Source organism: Rattus norvegicus, chromosome 20 (assembly GCF_036323735.1).
Source record: "Rattus norvegicus strain BN/NHsdMcwi chromosome 20, GRCr8, whole genome shotgun sequence".
NCBI lineage: Eukaryota > Metazoa > Chordata > Mammalia > Rodentia > Muridae > Rattus > Rattus norvegicus.
In genome coordinates, this window is record NC_086038.1 from 9,978,593 (window position 1) to 9,992,215 (window position 13,623).

Here is a 13,623-nt window from a genome sequence, read left to right on the forward strand (position 1 = left end):
TCCCAGAATGATGCTTATGGAGAACTATTCCATTCCTCCTAAGCCTCGGCTTTGCTCCCCAGGGACCAATTTGGGATGTGTCGCGTGGGCTTCTGCTTTCCTGGGTCTGATGTAGCCTGAGGTTTCGGTGTAGGTCGACAGTGGCCCAGAAGATAGATATGCCTTCTGGCTGTGGGTCCTAGTGGGCAAAGGGACCCTGGTCAGAAGCTGGCTGGCCACTATGCCAGGGGCACAGCTCTCCCTGCAGCTCACCTGCTCTGATGAACTGGAGGTGTTAGCAGGGCTCTAACAAGGGTTATCTTGGGCTTGTCTGCAGCCAGGACAGAGTCAACTGTGTGTGTCCAACTTCACATCAAATTCAACATTGGCTGCAGCTGGTGATTCGTGCTAGCTTGCAGACATTCCATATCCCTTCCTCCTCTCTGTATCAAATAGTGCTCCTAAAAGAACAAACCCTGTTAAGGCCAGTGAGGGTGACTGCACACATGGGTAAGTGGAGCTCCCAACCACAGAAGAGGCCCTGAGCCATGGCTACAGAGAGCTGGGTTATACCAAACTCTGTTCTGGAAAGCTGTTCTTTGCACAACGGCTTTGGGGGAGAAAAAAAAATATCAAATTGAGCCAGACAGTCCACAGAGGACCACAGTGCAAGAACCAGACCAGCCGCGTTTTGTCAGGAATAAAAAGCTGAGGTTAGAGTCCAGTCTTTCCATGGGACAGTCTGTCAGCTTGGCCCCCAAAGCAGCTTCCCCAGCCAGAGGCTGGGCACCTCTGGCTTTCCAAACCACTCTCTCTGTGTCCTCTCTTTCTGCAAAGATGTCCTGCACATAGGGGGTGGGGCAAGAGGGGAGGGTGTGTTACATTTCTAGAAGCTTCTTTCTGGGTACAAAGACATGTGTGACCCGGGGGGGGATTTTTCTAGCTTCTTTGGCTTCCTCCACTGAAATTTCCCAGGTAGGGTCCATGTCGGCAAGGCCTGCTGGATCAATCTGGCTGTTTCTTTTGCTGTGATGGGATCCCAGCCCTCCCAGTAAAGTTAGGACCAGGATGGTTCCCAGCGTCCTTTCTGATATGGACCCTGTTCCTGCCTTGTGGCGCCTAGGCTGCCTCCAGGCTGCCCAGCTCCTCTGAGCCTCTGGTGCTGCAGCACCCAACGGCAGCTGGTGTTTACTCGAGCCTCCTGCCCAGCCCCAGCTCTCAATCTCCACAGTCTCTAACTAGAACGCCTGCTGTCCTTTCTACTTCACAGCAGGGAGGAAATGGAGGTTCAGGGAGGACCAGGAATTCTTCTCAGCTGAGGTGGTGGGCGTCGTGCAGATCTGCACCCACGCCATTGCACCTCGTCCCAAACTTCCGTTTGGCCATCTGTCTTCCAGAAACCCTCTGACAGCACATCCGGCAGATGCCTTGGGGTGTTCCCCTAGACTTGCGTGGAAGTCAAAACACGCTGGCGTTTCAGAGAGAGGAACTTGAGGGAGATCCTCTGCTCTGCCCCTGGGGAAGCTGTGTACCGGCTGCTGGTGTGTGCCTGGCATCCCCACCACCTCAGGTAATCGAGCCCCACTCCTAATCCAGCCAGGCCTAGCTTCTAGGCCCTGGAGAAACAGAAGTAGGGGGATGGGGGCTGGTAGCAGGGATATCTTTCAGGCGGAGGCCAGGGGGACTAGAGAGACCCCCATCAGCATCCAACATGCTGATCTGGAAATGCCCGGAAGAACCGGGGATCGCCCTCCACCACACTTGGGGGATGGTCTTTAGCGGGGGTGGGGGGGCGCCAAGCTCTCAGTGGGTCAGTCCTGAGACCCACTTCTCCCCATTCAAGATTCTCTGAGGACATTTTGAGAGTGAGAATGGGCCACACAGGCGCAAGGACCACATGACCACCAGGCCAGATGCCAGCACAAGGGATAAAGGAAAGCGTGCTCCTCCGTGACCGCTGGCCACGCCCATTATGGGCTATGTCAATCACCCAGACTCTTGTCTCCCCTCCAATCATTGTCGTCTCCCAGTCCTGGAGAGAAACTACATTTTATAACTTCTTTCTTTTAAACCCTGCCCTGGGCCCTGCTGCCCCTGGAGAAACACTCAGGTTAAGTCAATTCCCGGAGGCATTTAAATGTTTCCCCACAGGGTGTATTTCAAACTACCCAACCACAGTTCACAGCCTCCACGTTGCCCAGGATATCATCCCTTGCACTTGTCACAACCCTGGACAGTTTTCACTTCCACATCAGCCTGTCCTCAGCTGCTTGCTTGACTGACCTCACCAGTTCCCTCACAGAAAAACCACACGAGACCCCTCCCTCCTTTCCCTCACTTCCCCCTGTTTCCTGCCCACCTCCTGGCTATCCAATGTGGCTTCCCTTGTGGCTGGCTACTCTCAGAGTCTAACAAGCTATTTCATTGGAAACAACCACGACCCTGGTGTATTGGCTTCACCATCTTCTCCTCAGGATTAGACTATGCTTTGTCTGACCTGTGACACACACGTTGAATTCTCAGTACATGAGGGACTGAGGCAGAAGGATTGTGAGTTTTAGGGCTAGCCTGAGCTATGGAACAAGACCTCCATCTCAAAAATACAATGCAATGCGATACAATATAATAAAAAAAAATCAAGGCCAATAGAATAGGGTCTAGAAACTTCTGCCCAAAGAGCAACCCAGTGGCCATATATATTCAGGAGCAAAATCTTAGGGATCCCTGGCCCAGGCAGACATGGGGACTTCTGTGGCTAGGGCAAGAATTGCCCCAAAGGGACTCCACTGACCACATCCCCAACCTCCTCAACGTGCTCCTCTGACCACAGCCCCTGCTGAGCAGCTGTGCAAACCCCATAGCTCTCTAGAGGTCTACTGCATGCCCGTGGAGGGGCTGCATTTGTGGTGCAGGGCTTTCCTAAATAAAATCTGAGCTGCTCACATTCCTCAGTTGCTATCTAAGCCGCCTTTGAGGTCACAAAGGGCAAAGGGCCCAGAGCTGGCTGCAGACTTGGTGAGATAGGCTCACGGTCTAAGCTGAACCATCCGAGGAATAGCAGGATCTTGGCCGTGCTTCCAATCGTCACAAGGCTCCACTTCCACATTCTAGTGGGCAGCACTCCCACGGGTCCAGCTCTCTAATCTGTCCCACATTCTCTGCTCAGCTGTCCCTTGAATGGAGCCTGGCTGGTCAGCAGTAGCCTACTCACCTGTCATCCTGCCTATCCCTCCCCTCCAGCCCACACTGACTCTGAAACATTAACCATCACAGCCGGTCCTCTCTCTGAGCTGGCTTTGCAGCCCACACCTATCATCCCGCACCTTCCATGGCTCATCATCTAAGCTGTTCTTATCCATGGCCAACCTCCTGGGCCTGACCTTGGCCAGAGGCCAACACTGGAGACTTGACCATTTCCACCGGTGTTCTACCTCTTAAAGGAGAGCCCTGTCCTCTCTCCCTGTACTGTGTGCTTGGATCTCAGGGGTCACTTTCCAGATTTGGGGGACAAAGAGTAGTAGGTGGCAGGAGGCTTGAGACTCCTGAGAGGCCACTCCTGGGTCACTGATGGCTCCAGAAGCCTGAGCTCTGCAGGACCCAGATGGAAAGCTCTTTCCACAGAAGGACTGCACTGCACATCAAGGCTGGGTGAGCACACAGCCCTAGCGTGATCTGTTCTCTTTGAGGGACTTTGGGTTGACTTAGGGTCCAGCGCCTGTGGGTGGGACTGCTTTGTGGATGTCACCTGGCTGCTGTTGGTGGTGTATTTGGCTGTCAAGTGCTGGGGCTGAGGAACCATGTCTAGGATAGTATCAGCTGCCCCTACCCAGCTCTGCCCCACGCCACCAGTGTGTGAGCCCCCACCCTGCTCCACCCCATGCCACCAGTGTGTGAGCCCTGACCCTGCTCCACCCCATACCACCAGTGTGTGAGCCCCCACCCTGCTCCACCCCATGCCACCAGTGTGTCAGATCCTTATGCCACCACTCGGCACCATGCATTTCCTTGACTTTAACATTGTGAGTCAGGGACTGCCCTCCATTGGCACATGAGGAGTTTGCCAAGGAATTTTTTTCTAGAACTTTCCATGGCTGTTGGACAGCTAGCCTGAGGAGTAGAGTTACTACAGTACGGCAGCAAGGAAGAATAAGGCCTCCAGTGGAGGCTGCTCTCCTCCCTACCACCCTCAGGGGGTTGGGCTCTCATAGTAACTCCATTCTCCATTCCAGGGACAGCTCCATTCAGGAGACATGTGTGGGCTGCTGGGGCCTGGCCCTGCACCTAGGGGGTGTGGGTGACCAGCACAGGAGAATATAACTGTCGAGGTCAGCTTCACACTTGTGTAGAGAGGCTTCAGATGTCCGAGTCGCGGGGGAAAGCAGTGTTCAGGAAACGCTGTATGGCTAAGTGTCCGTGGGAGCAAGGTGCCACCATCTTGGAGACTCCAAGCAGCAGGACTGTTTTCTCTGTAGTCCTGGGAGCTAAGGAGCGAGACTATACTTGCTCTAAAAGCTCAGGGAGGGTCCCTCCTGTCAGCTGCTTCCTGCTTCATGTGAGATTGTCACCAGTCCTAATCCCAGCCCTAATGTCCTTCTCTTCTTAAGGACGTGATCATTGGGTTAGGGCCACCCCACTCGGGTGTGACCTCCTCGGAAGTAACCCTTCCAAAAAGGCCTTATTTCCCAATGCGTTAAACATCGGGGGCTCTGAGCTGAATTTTTAGAGAACGTTACTTAACATAGCTTACGGGTTGGTTGGCTGGTTTGTTTATTAAGGCTCGATCTCCTTATACAGCCCATAAGGATGTCAACCTCAGAATACTCCTGTCTTCCCCTCCCAGCTCTGCTGTTTTGTGGGGACCTGGGACCTCAGTGACACACGCCAAGGTGCACGGCACCCATCCTCAAGGCCAAGACAGGCCTTACAGCTAGAACAGGGTCACTGGGTGGCAGAGCCATGTATGTCTAGGAGCTCAGCACGGGGGGCGGGGGGGGGAACGGGGACGGGGACAGGGACAAGCCACTGCCACTGTTCTACAGCAAGACCAGCTGGGATGGAATGAGGTGAAGAGCTGGCGGTGGGAATACAGCCTCGGGTCTCTGTCTTCATTCACGCTCATCCTGCCAGTCGTCCTTTCAGACTGGAGGCGGGTCTTCCCTCTCATCAGCAGAGAGGCCCGAGACCTCCCTAGCACCATTCGTACTGGCCTCACAGAGACTGGGAGCAGAGTGTCCACAGCGCAACCCCCGTGCCCAGGTCCCACCCCTGGCGCTCACTCTACGACACAGGTCTGCTGTTGTCGGGATAACCAAGAGACCTAGAAATGACCCCAAGAACTCACCAACGGTGCCAATGCTATTCTAAGGAAGAAGGGGAGGCAGACCCTTAGTGGGCATCTGTCACTCTCTCCCGTGTCGCGGCACATGCGCGACAGTGTCCTCTCTGTCTCGGAGTAGAAGCTGTACTGTGGGTAATCGCAGGGCAGCGAGAAAGAGCCGCGTGGGCGATGCCCCGTCATCTGAGTGACTCGATACTGGGTGAGAAGCGCTAGTCACAGTGGGCTTCATGCCACGAGCTGTGATCTGTCGACGGCTGTGAGTGAGGCAGAGCTTTTGAGGTCCCGATGGGGGGCATGCGTGATGAAGGAAGAAGGTGTTTATCTTGTCTTTACCTAACCGCGAGCGTCTTCTGAGGTGGCTCCATGGACCGATTCCGAGGTCCGGAACTTCCCCACAGCTGCAGGGCCCCTTGGGAATGCTAGTCACCGGAAAGTCTTTGTCAGAACAGTCCCCCGGGGCTGCCGGACTTTCAGGCTCTCTCAGATGAGCACCTGTTTGGTGCTGGTGCACAGCTTCTGTCTCCGGGCTCTGTGGGCACGCAGCTGGCAACTTGCTGAATGCAGCTGCCTTCCTCTGAGGTCAGAGACGATCCCTCCTTGCTTCCAGCGGGACTGGCTGGTGCCAGACATTTGGAACCAGATGCTCTCCGACTGCTGGGGTCTGGGATCAGGAGTCTGCTGTGGGCATCTCCCTCGGCCTTAGACTCACAGTCACACATACTCACGGAGAGGAGTCGGACACCCAGTGGGTGTCAGAGGTCAGAGGAAAGGACACCCTAGGAGACCCTGAGGGGTCAAGGGGAACTCGGGTGTACCGGGAGTTGTGACAGTGTTGACTCAATGACCCTCGAGGAGGGTTGGGGCACCGTGCAGGTGAACGCAAAGTGCAGAGTGGACCCCTAACTTCTGTCTCTTATGGTGTTTGCTAGACCCCATTGTAAGAGCTGTTTTTTTTTTTTTTTTTTTGGTCACCTTTGCAAAAACCCAAAGCTCCCCCCAAGGAAGCCTCAGAGGTGAGCTTGGCAAAGCCTTCAGAAAGCTTCCTTCAAGAGATTCCTGGAGGCAGAACCACGCAGGCACCTCCACCTCCCAAGGTGACGCTGGCAATGCTCATCAAGGTTGTCTGCATTGTGTGGCCTGGCCGGAGGCCTCATGGTGCTAGGCATCGTGGGCAGTGGGACAGAGTCCGGGTGCTGATGAGGAGCTGGGCTGGGGAGGGAGTAGAGGACCCCGAAGGGCACTCTGAGACCCCTGTGGATATTTCTGCTTGGGACGGGGGCTGGGGAGAAAGCCCCCATTGCAAGGTGCCAATGAGAGCTGAGGGTCTCCAAGAGGGCTGGAGGGCAGGGCACTGCTGAGTGATTGACGCTTGAGCAGCAGGGTTCATGAGAAGCTGCTGGGGTCAGGGGTGAAGTGTCCACCCTTGGACCCTCTGACCTAGTGAGCATACCAGTGCCCAGCTGTACCCAAGTTCACAGAGACGTGCAGGAGACACGGTGAACAGCACCGGCTCACCGCAAACCCCGCCGGGAGCGAGCTGCTGGACTCTTTCTATGCATTAGCTACTGAGACAGCACCACTAGCCCAGGCCTGGGAACACTGATAACCTCACGGTCAAGGCTCCAAGCTTATCTTTTGCATGTGTTTTGGGGGTCTGGATGCTTTCTCTTTGGGGACCCTGGGTTGTGGGCACCATAAATGGTCAAACATGGCCTGATCACACAGCCTCAGTATGAGCTGTACTGCATCGCCCGCCACATTCCACCGTCCCTGTCCCCAGAGACCCAGTAGGTGGACAGCCTCCCTTCTCCCTGGCTTGGGGTGTACTCTGGAGTTGCTCCCTCCTAGGAGTCTGCCCTGCTTCAGGCTGTGGCCGTGTTTGCCTTTTTAAACCACCCTTGGGTCAAGTAAATAAAGCCCCTTCCACTTAAAAATCAGAGCATTGTTCCTGGCAAGGTCTTCTCTCAGACGAAGGAACTGCCTGACTGGAAAAGGCAGTGAGCAGTTTAACTCAAGGGTTACAAACACAGGAGCTGCTCCTTTCCTGTCCCCTCTGACTCGGGACAGTCCTGTCCTCGAAGGTAGCCCTGGTGTGGCTGTCACATCTCTCTCAGAGGGCTCTGTTTTGAGGGACAGACTATAAAGCCCCAGCCTTGAGCAAGAGGGCAGGCAGGCAGCACTCTCTGAACTGGGGGGAGCCCTGCCTCCAAGCTCCTTCTGGGGACCACCCTAGCCCCGCCTCAGGTATCTACACGCAGCAGGGAGGTCCCATGTTTAGCCAGACTGCAAAGGATACCTTGTGCTTAAGGCCTAAATGCAGGTGGGAGCCTGGGGACCCAGTGTTCATGAAAACCCTTACCTGACACATCTGAGAACCTGAGGTAGAAAAGGCTCTGGCCTTGGGCCAGTCATGGAGGAGTGGAGACCGTCTACACTGCTCCCCCTACGCCCCATCACTGTGCCCTCCTCCAGCCTCAACCCCTCCCCCACCTGTCTCCTTCCTCCAACCCTGGCTCTGTCTCACACCCCACACGCTGGGCTGACCTTCAGAGTGAAGACAACTGTTTAAATATTAAACTATCCTCGGAATGCCTGGGCTTTCATTAAGACCCTGGATCAAAAGAAGGGGGTGGGGGTGAGGGAAGCTGAAGATTTCTGAAGTTTTGAAACACTGAATTATTGATGTTTGTGTTCCTAGGGGCTGAGCGGATGCCTCCCCCTCCCTGGCCTCCAGGGTTTTCCTCAAGGCATGTCTGTGTGGCGGGGAAGTCCACTGGTCTGCCTGTGAAATGGCCGTCAAACTCTCAGACCTTTGGGGTCCCGGTGTACACCAACAGATTGAGAGGAAGCCCCAAGATCCCCAGGACCACCGTGGGGATGCTGAGCAAGTGATGGCCAAGACAGGGGCTGGAGACAGGAGCAGACCCCAGCCCTTCCCCAAGTCCACGTCAGCATCAGCACTCTACCTTCAGGTATCAGGTGGATGCTTTGCCACCAGAAGGCCGTGGGTCAGCCTTGAACGCCACAGAAATCTTGTCAGACATTTAGTGATTCTACTGTGGGGATCAGTACCCTCACCCAACATGAATATGGCCTCTGTACCCCAGTGTGCGAGAAACAACAGCCAAGCCAGATAACCACACCCTGGCAAGGAGGGTGAGGAGGAGAGTGAGGTGTGTGAGGAAGGTGAGGAGGAGAGTGAGGAGGAGGGTGAGGAGGAGGGTGAGGAGTGTGAGGAGGAGTGTGAGGAGGAGTGTGAGGAGGAGTGTGAGGAGGAGTGTGAGGAGGAGTGTGAGGAGGAGTGTGAGGAGTGTGAGGAGGAGTGTGAGGAGGAAGGTGAGGAGTGTGAGGAGGAGGGTGAGGAGGAGGGTGAGGAGTGTGAGGAGGAGTGTGAGGAGGAGTGTGAAGAGGAGGGTGAGGAGTGTGAGGAGGAGTATGAGGAGGAGGGTAGGAGTGTGAGGAGGAGGGTGAGGAGTGTGAGGAGGAGGGTGAGGAGTGTGAGGAGGAGGGTGAGGAGGAGGGTGAGGAGTGTGAGGAGGAGTGTGAGGAGGAGGGTGAGGAGGAGGGTGAGGAGTGTGAGGAGGAGTATGAGGAGGAGGGTAGGAGTGTGAGGAGGAGGGTGAGGAGTGTGAGGAGGAGGGTGAGGAGTGTGAGGAGGAGTGTGAGGAGGAGGGTGAGGAGTGTGAGGAGGAGCGTGAGGAGGAGGGTGAGGAGGAGGGTGAGGAAGGTGAGGAGGAGTGTGAGGAGGGTGAGGAAGAGGTGAGGAGGGTGAAGAGGGCAAGGAGGGCGAGGAGGGTGAGGAGGAGGGCAAGGAGGACTCACTCCATCTGCTGAAGGTTTAGTGAAGGCCGAAAACTGAGAACTATGTCCCCTACTACCACTGGCACCTGCACTCCATGGAACTCTTCTGGAAAATGGGAGTTCACTTTTCAACCACAGGGCACCAAGGTGGTGGAGCTTGCCCTCCCAGCACCTGGGAAATCTCCATCCCACCACAAACGAATGGAGTGTGTGTGTGTGTGTGTGTGTGTGTGTGTGTCTGCCCACGAGATAGAAAGATAGACAGACAGACAGATAGACAGACAGATAGAGAGCACATGCACACCTAAGACACATCCTTACTCATCTTTGAAACACTCCCACCACACATGTGCATTGTACACACTCATGAGCTCACTCACACAACACAGCTTGGAGGAGCTGAGACCCTGGAGGAGCTGAGACCCTGGAGTAGCTGAGACCCTGGAGGAGCTGAGACCCTGGAGTAGCTAAGACCCTGGAGGAGCTGAGACCCTGGAGGAGCTGAGACCCTGGAGTAGCTGAGACCCTGGAGGAGCTGAGACCCTGGAGTAGCTAAGACCCTGGAGAAGCTGAGACCCTGGAGATGCTGAGGCCTTGCTCCCTTTCCTTGCTATCTAAACAGCCTGCTGAGACACCTCCTTTGACTCCCCGCAGTCACAGGAGTCACAGTGGCCCAGCCTTGGGCTCTCAGAGTCAAGGACACCAAAGAGGAAACAAGACTGGCTGTACTCACTTGTGCACTAGAGAATAAAACTGCAGAGAAGCGGAGACACTGACACGCCCTGAATGTCTTTAGGATTCCACACACTGTCATTTGAAAAGAACCAGGCAGGCTGTACGCTGTGAGATCGTAACCACAGGCCATCTGGAAAAGGCAGAGGGGCCGACAGTAAACTGTCAGTGGTTGTCTGGGACGCAGGGCAGGGGTGGGCGGTGGGGAGACAGGAGTGGAGGAAGGAAGAGTGCTTAGAGCTGGGAAGAGCGGGGACACTGCAGACACTGTCACTTGGGACACTTGCAGTTCTACCTTTCCCTAAATGCCTAGAATACCCAACTCATTAGTGTGCCAGTGTCCCTTCCCAGTACAACAGTCACAGGGGGTCCCCATGGGGAGGGGACTGGAGGGGCCATGTGAGTCTTTCTGTATACTTGTCCATTTTTTATTTTTGTAAAACTAAAACTGCTCTAAGAAAATAGTCTTTCAATCTCCAATAAAACAAAAAGAAAATAGGAGGAGAGGGAGGAGAGGGAGAAGGGAAGGGAGGAGGAGAGGGAAGAGGGAGGGGGTAGAGGGAGAAGGAGAGGAGGGAGGAGGGAGAAAGAGAAGACTCATCAGACCAAGGACCCTGACTTTTCCTTTTCTTTAAACAACTCTGTGGGGTGTGGGCAGCTTTCAGAGTCCTGTCCTGCATGCCCTGCAGATGTGGGAAGCTTCCTTTCACCAGAGTCTGGGTGAACGGCCGTGATCTGGGCTCTCAGGACGACCCTGAAACCTGATCATCTCTTGGCCTCATCTGGAGGCACCCCTGGGGCCTCCTCGCCTCCCTGACTCCAGGCTGTGCCTGGGGCAGCCGGCCAGCTGGGGCCTGTCTCCAGCTGCCGTGACAGATCACCACTTAGCCTGGAGGTGCCAGGACATGATTCACTGGAGCGCTGATGACTAAGGCTCCCTAGCCAGCCCTCCTTCCCATCATGCTGTGGTCCTGGCATTCTTAGCGGATGCCACCACAGGGGATTGCCAGCTGGCTAAGACCAGGAGATCTATGGTTGAGGTGTGGCATCCACTCCATCTGCCCACCAGAGCTCCTGCCCAGCGGCCAGCCCTAGGTGGTGAAGCTGTGTCCTGACTGGTGGTGGTGGTGACACCGTGTCCGGCGAGCATGTCAGGAGTCTCAGCCTGAGGTGCCCACAGCGTGAGTGATCACTGATGATCTGTTCCCCTTGATAATGGCGGTAATGTCCTCCATTTCACGCTCAAGCCTCGCCTCTCTTAGTAACTCATTTTTCTAGACAGACAGACAGAAACACACGCACACATCCCTAAATCCATTTCTCCCATAATGCATTTCACCGGCTTCTCTCAGGCAGCCTTGAAGAAAATGGGCTTTATGGGAAGCAATCAAGCAGCCAGCCCCCGACCCCCACCCCCGTGTGCCAAGTTAGTGGGGAGCTGGTGCCTCTCTAGGTATCAAGAGGAGGGAACTCAGGAGCATCTCAGGACACTGGCCACACTTCGTCCTGGACCACTGGTGGGAAGGATGCCACAGTCACGCCCCTCCCCAGTAAGGTTTACCGGTCCTCTTGGACTCAGTGAAATGAACCTGCTTGTTGTCCCTTGTAGACAGGCCTGACCAGCAGCATGAAAGCCCTCCCAAGGCCCTGTTGCTGGTGTACGGTCAGCTGAGAACCCACGGAGGCCTGCCCTCAGGCCATGCTTTGAAGTCCTCCTAACTAGCCATTTGAAAATTTCCTAGTGACAGGGGACAGAGGAGGCTGCCTGTAACCCTAGAAGCTACCCCACCCAGCCCCGTAAGTCTAGCCTCTGTGACTTCCTCTGTTGCTCTCATTCTGGGGCCCTGCACTCCAGCACAGGGGCACCTCTTGGAGTAGGCAGAGCTGAACTCTTACATCGGCCATTACAAACAAACAAACAAACAAACAAACAGACAAAACCTAAGTTTCAGTAAGACTTGGCACTCAATATGCCAGAGTTGGTTGAGATCCATGGGAGGCCTACCCTTTTCTACAGAGAGAGGGAGGAGGAGAAGATTGTGGGGGAAGCAGAGGGGAGGTTGAAGGAAGGACTGGAAGGAGGTGGGGCTGCAGACAGCATGTAAAAAACAAAAAAGAAGGGAAGAAAGAAGATATATATAACGAGAGATGGCTCAGTGGTTAGAGCATTTGCTGCTCAGCCAGGAAGACAAGAGTTCAAATTTCAGCATCCACTTTGCTCACAAACACCTACAACTCCAGCGCCAAGGGATGCCTTCTTCTGGCAGTCTCTCTCTCTCTCTCTCTCTCTCTCTCTCTGTCTCTCTGTCTCTCTCTCTCGTACATACGTGCACACAGACATATACGCAGAGAGACACATGCACACACATACATCTTTAAAACAAGTAAACAATCAGCCAAGAGTGGTGGTGTACACCTTCGATCCAAGCCCTTGGGAGGCAGAGATAGGGGGATCTTTGTGAGTTCAAGGCCAGCCTGGTCTACAGAGTGAGTTCCAGGACAGCCTGGGCTACACAAAGAAACCCTGCCTCAGAAAACTAAATCGACCAAGTCAACAAAGCAAATAAGCAACTAGTAAAATAGGAACCAGGTGATTGTCCCCGAGGGCTACTATACTGGCCTGCAGGAGAAGAGTGACAACTTCCACAGCGGTGACCCTGGACCCTCTCAGAGCCATCCATTTAAATCCACCAGAGATGATTTGCTCCTAATGGGAAGACACACCACCTGTGAGGGCATCTCGTCATCATCGCTACCACCATGACATCACCACCACTCACCATTGTTATTACTATAATCACCAGCAGCAGCAGCAGCAGCATCACCATCATTACATCATCATTGCATCACCATCACTACATCATCATCTCATCACCATCATTATATCATCATCACTATATCACCATCATTACATCACCATCATTACATCATCATCACTATATCACCGTCATTACACCACCACCACCACCATCATCATCACCATCAATGTTCACATCATTAATATCATGGCCACATTGGAATATAATTAAACTTCTGGATTAATCCAACTTGGCGACAGAGGAACACCACAGGACAACAGGACAGGAGTGCAGGCAGCGTCCTCAGTGCCGGAGACTCTAAAGGACAATGACCAGGTTTCTTCCACGGTGCCTGATGGGCAAAGGAAGAAGAAATGCGAGGCAGGGTTGGGAGGCCTGAGGGAAGGGTGAGTGGGGCTTGCCGAGTCATATCCGTGGACTTTGTACGCAAACAGAGCAACCTGAAGAAGGCAGCAGACGAACTGGGGACTTCAACAGTCACTGGCTGATCATATCAGAGAAGTCGTTCTAAGGGCGCTGTGGATGTGAACTCTAAATGAGCCCTTATTCTGTAGAGCGTTTTCCTGATGGCACGGGGTCAGAGGTTGCTCTTAAAGAACTCAGGAAGAATTTGGGGGCTGGGGGAAGGCACTATGGACCCCCTGAGGCGGACTGTGACATTGCTCTCTCTGTTCTCCGGGTCAGGGGACAGGTAGATACCCCTTAGCAGCCGTGGCAGGTGGCCATCTTGGAGTAATTGGGAGATGTCAGCATGAGCCTGTTATAAGATGCTACATGTTCTCTGAACTTTACACATGGTGTGCCCGTGTGTGTTTTCTAGAAGTGGTCCTTCCTTTATTACTCTGGGTCCCTTTTACTATCAAAAGCCATGGAGTCACAAAAAGACATGCAGCAAATTATGTGCCCAAAGTCCTAGATTCTTTGCATCACAAGAAGAGAGAGAGAAAGAGAGAG

General features: G+C 54.2%; 1 long non-coding RNA gene across 1 annotated transcript; it reads left to right on the forward strand.

The window, feature by feature from the left end:
- Positions 1 to 864: 864 nt before the first annotated feature.
- Positions 865 to 10,309, forward strand: LOC134483883 (uncharacterized). The gene is made up of 3 exons (XR_010061042.1): positions 865 to 1,549; positions 8,016 to 8,289; positions 9,508 to 10,309. It is a non-coding gene; the product is annotated as an uncharacterized LOC134483883 (long non-coding RNA).
- Positions 10,310 to 13,623: the final 3,314 nt, after the last annotated feature.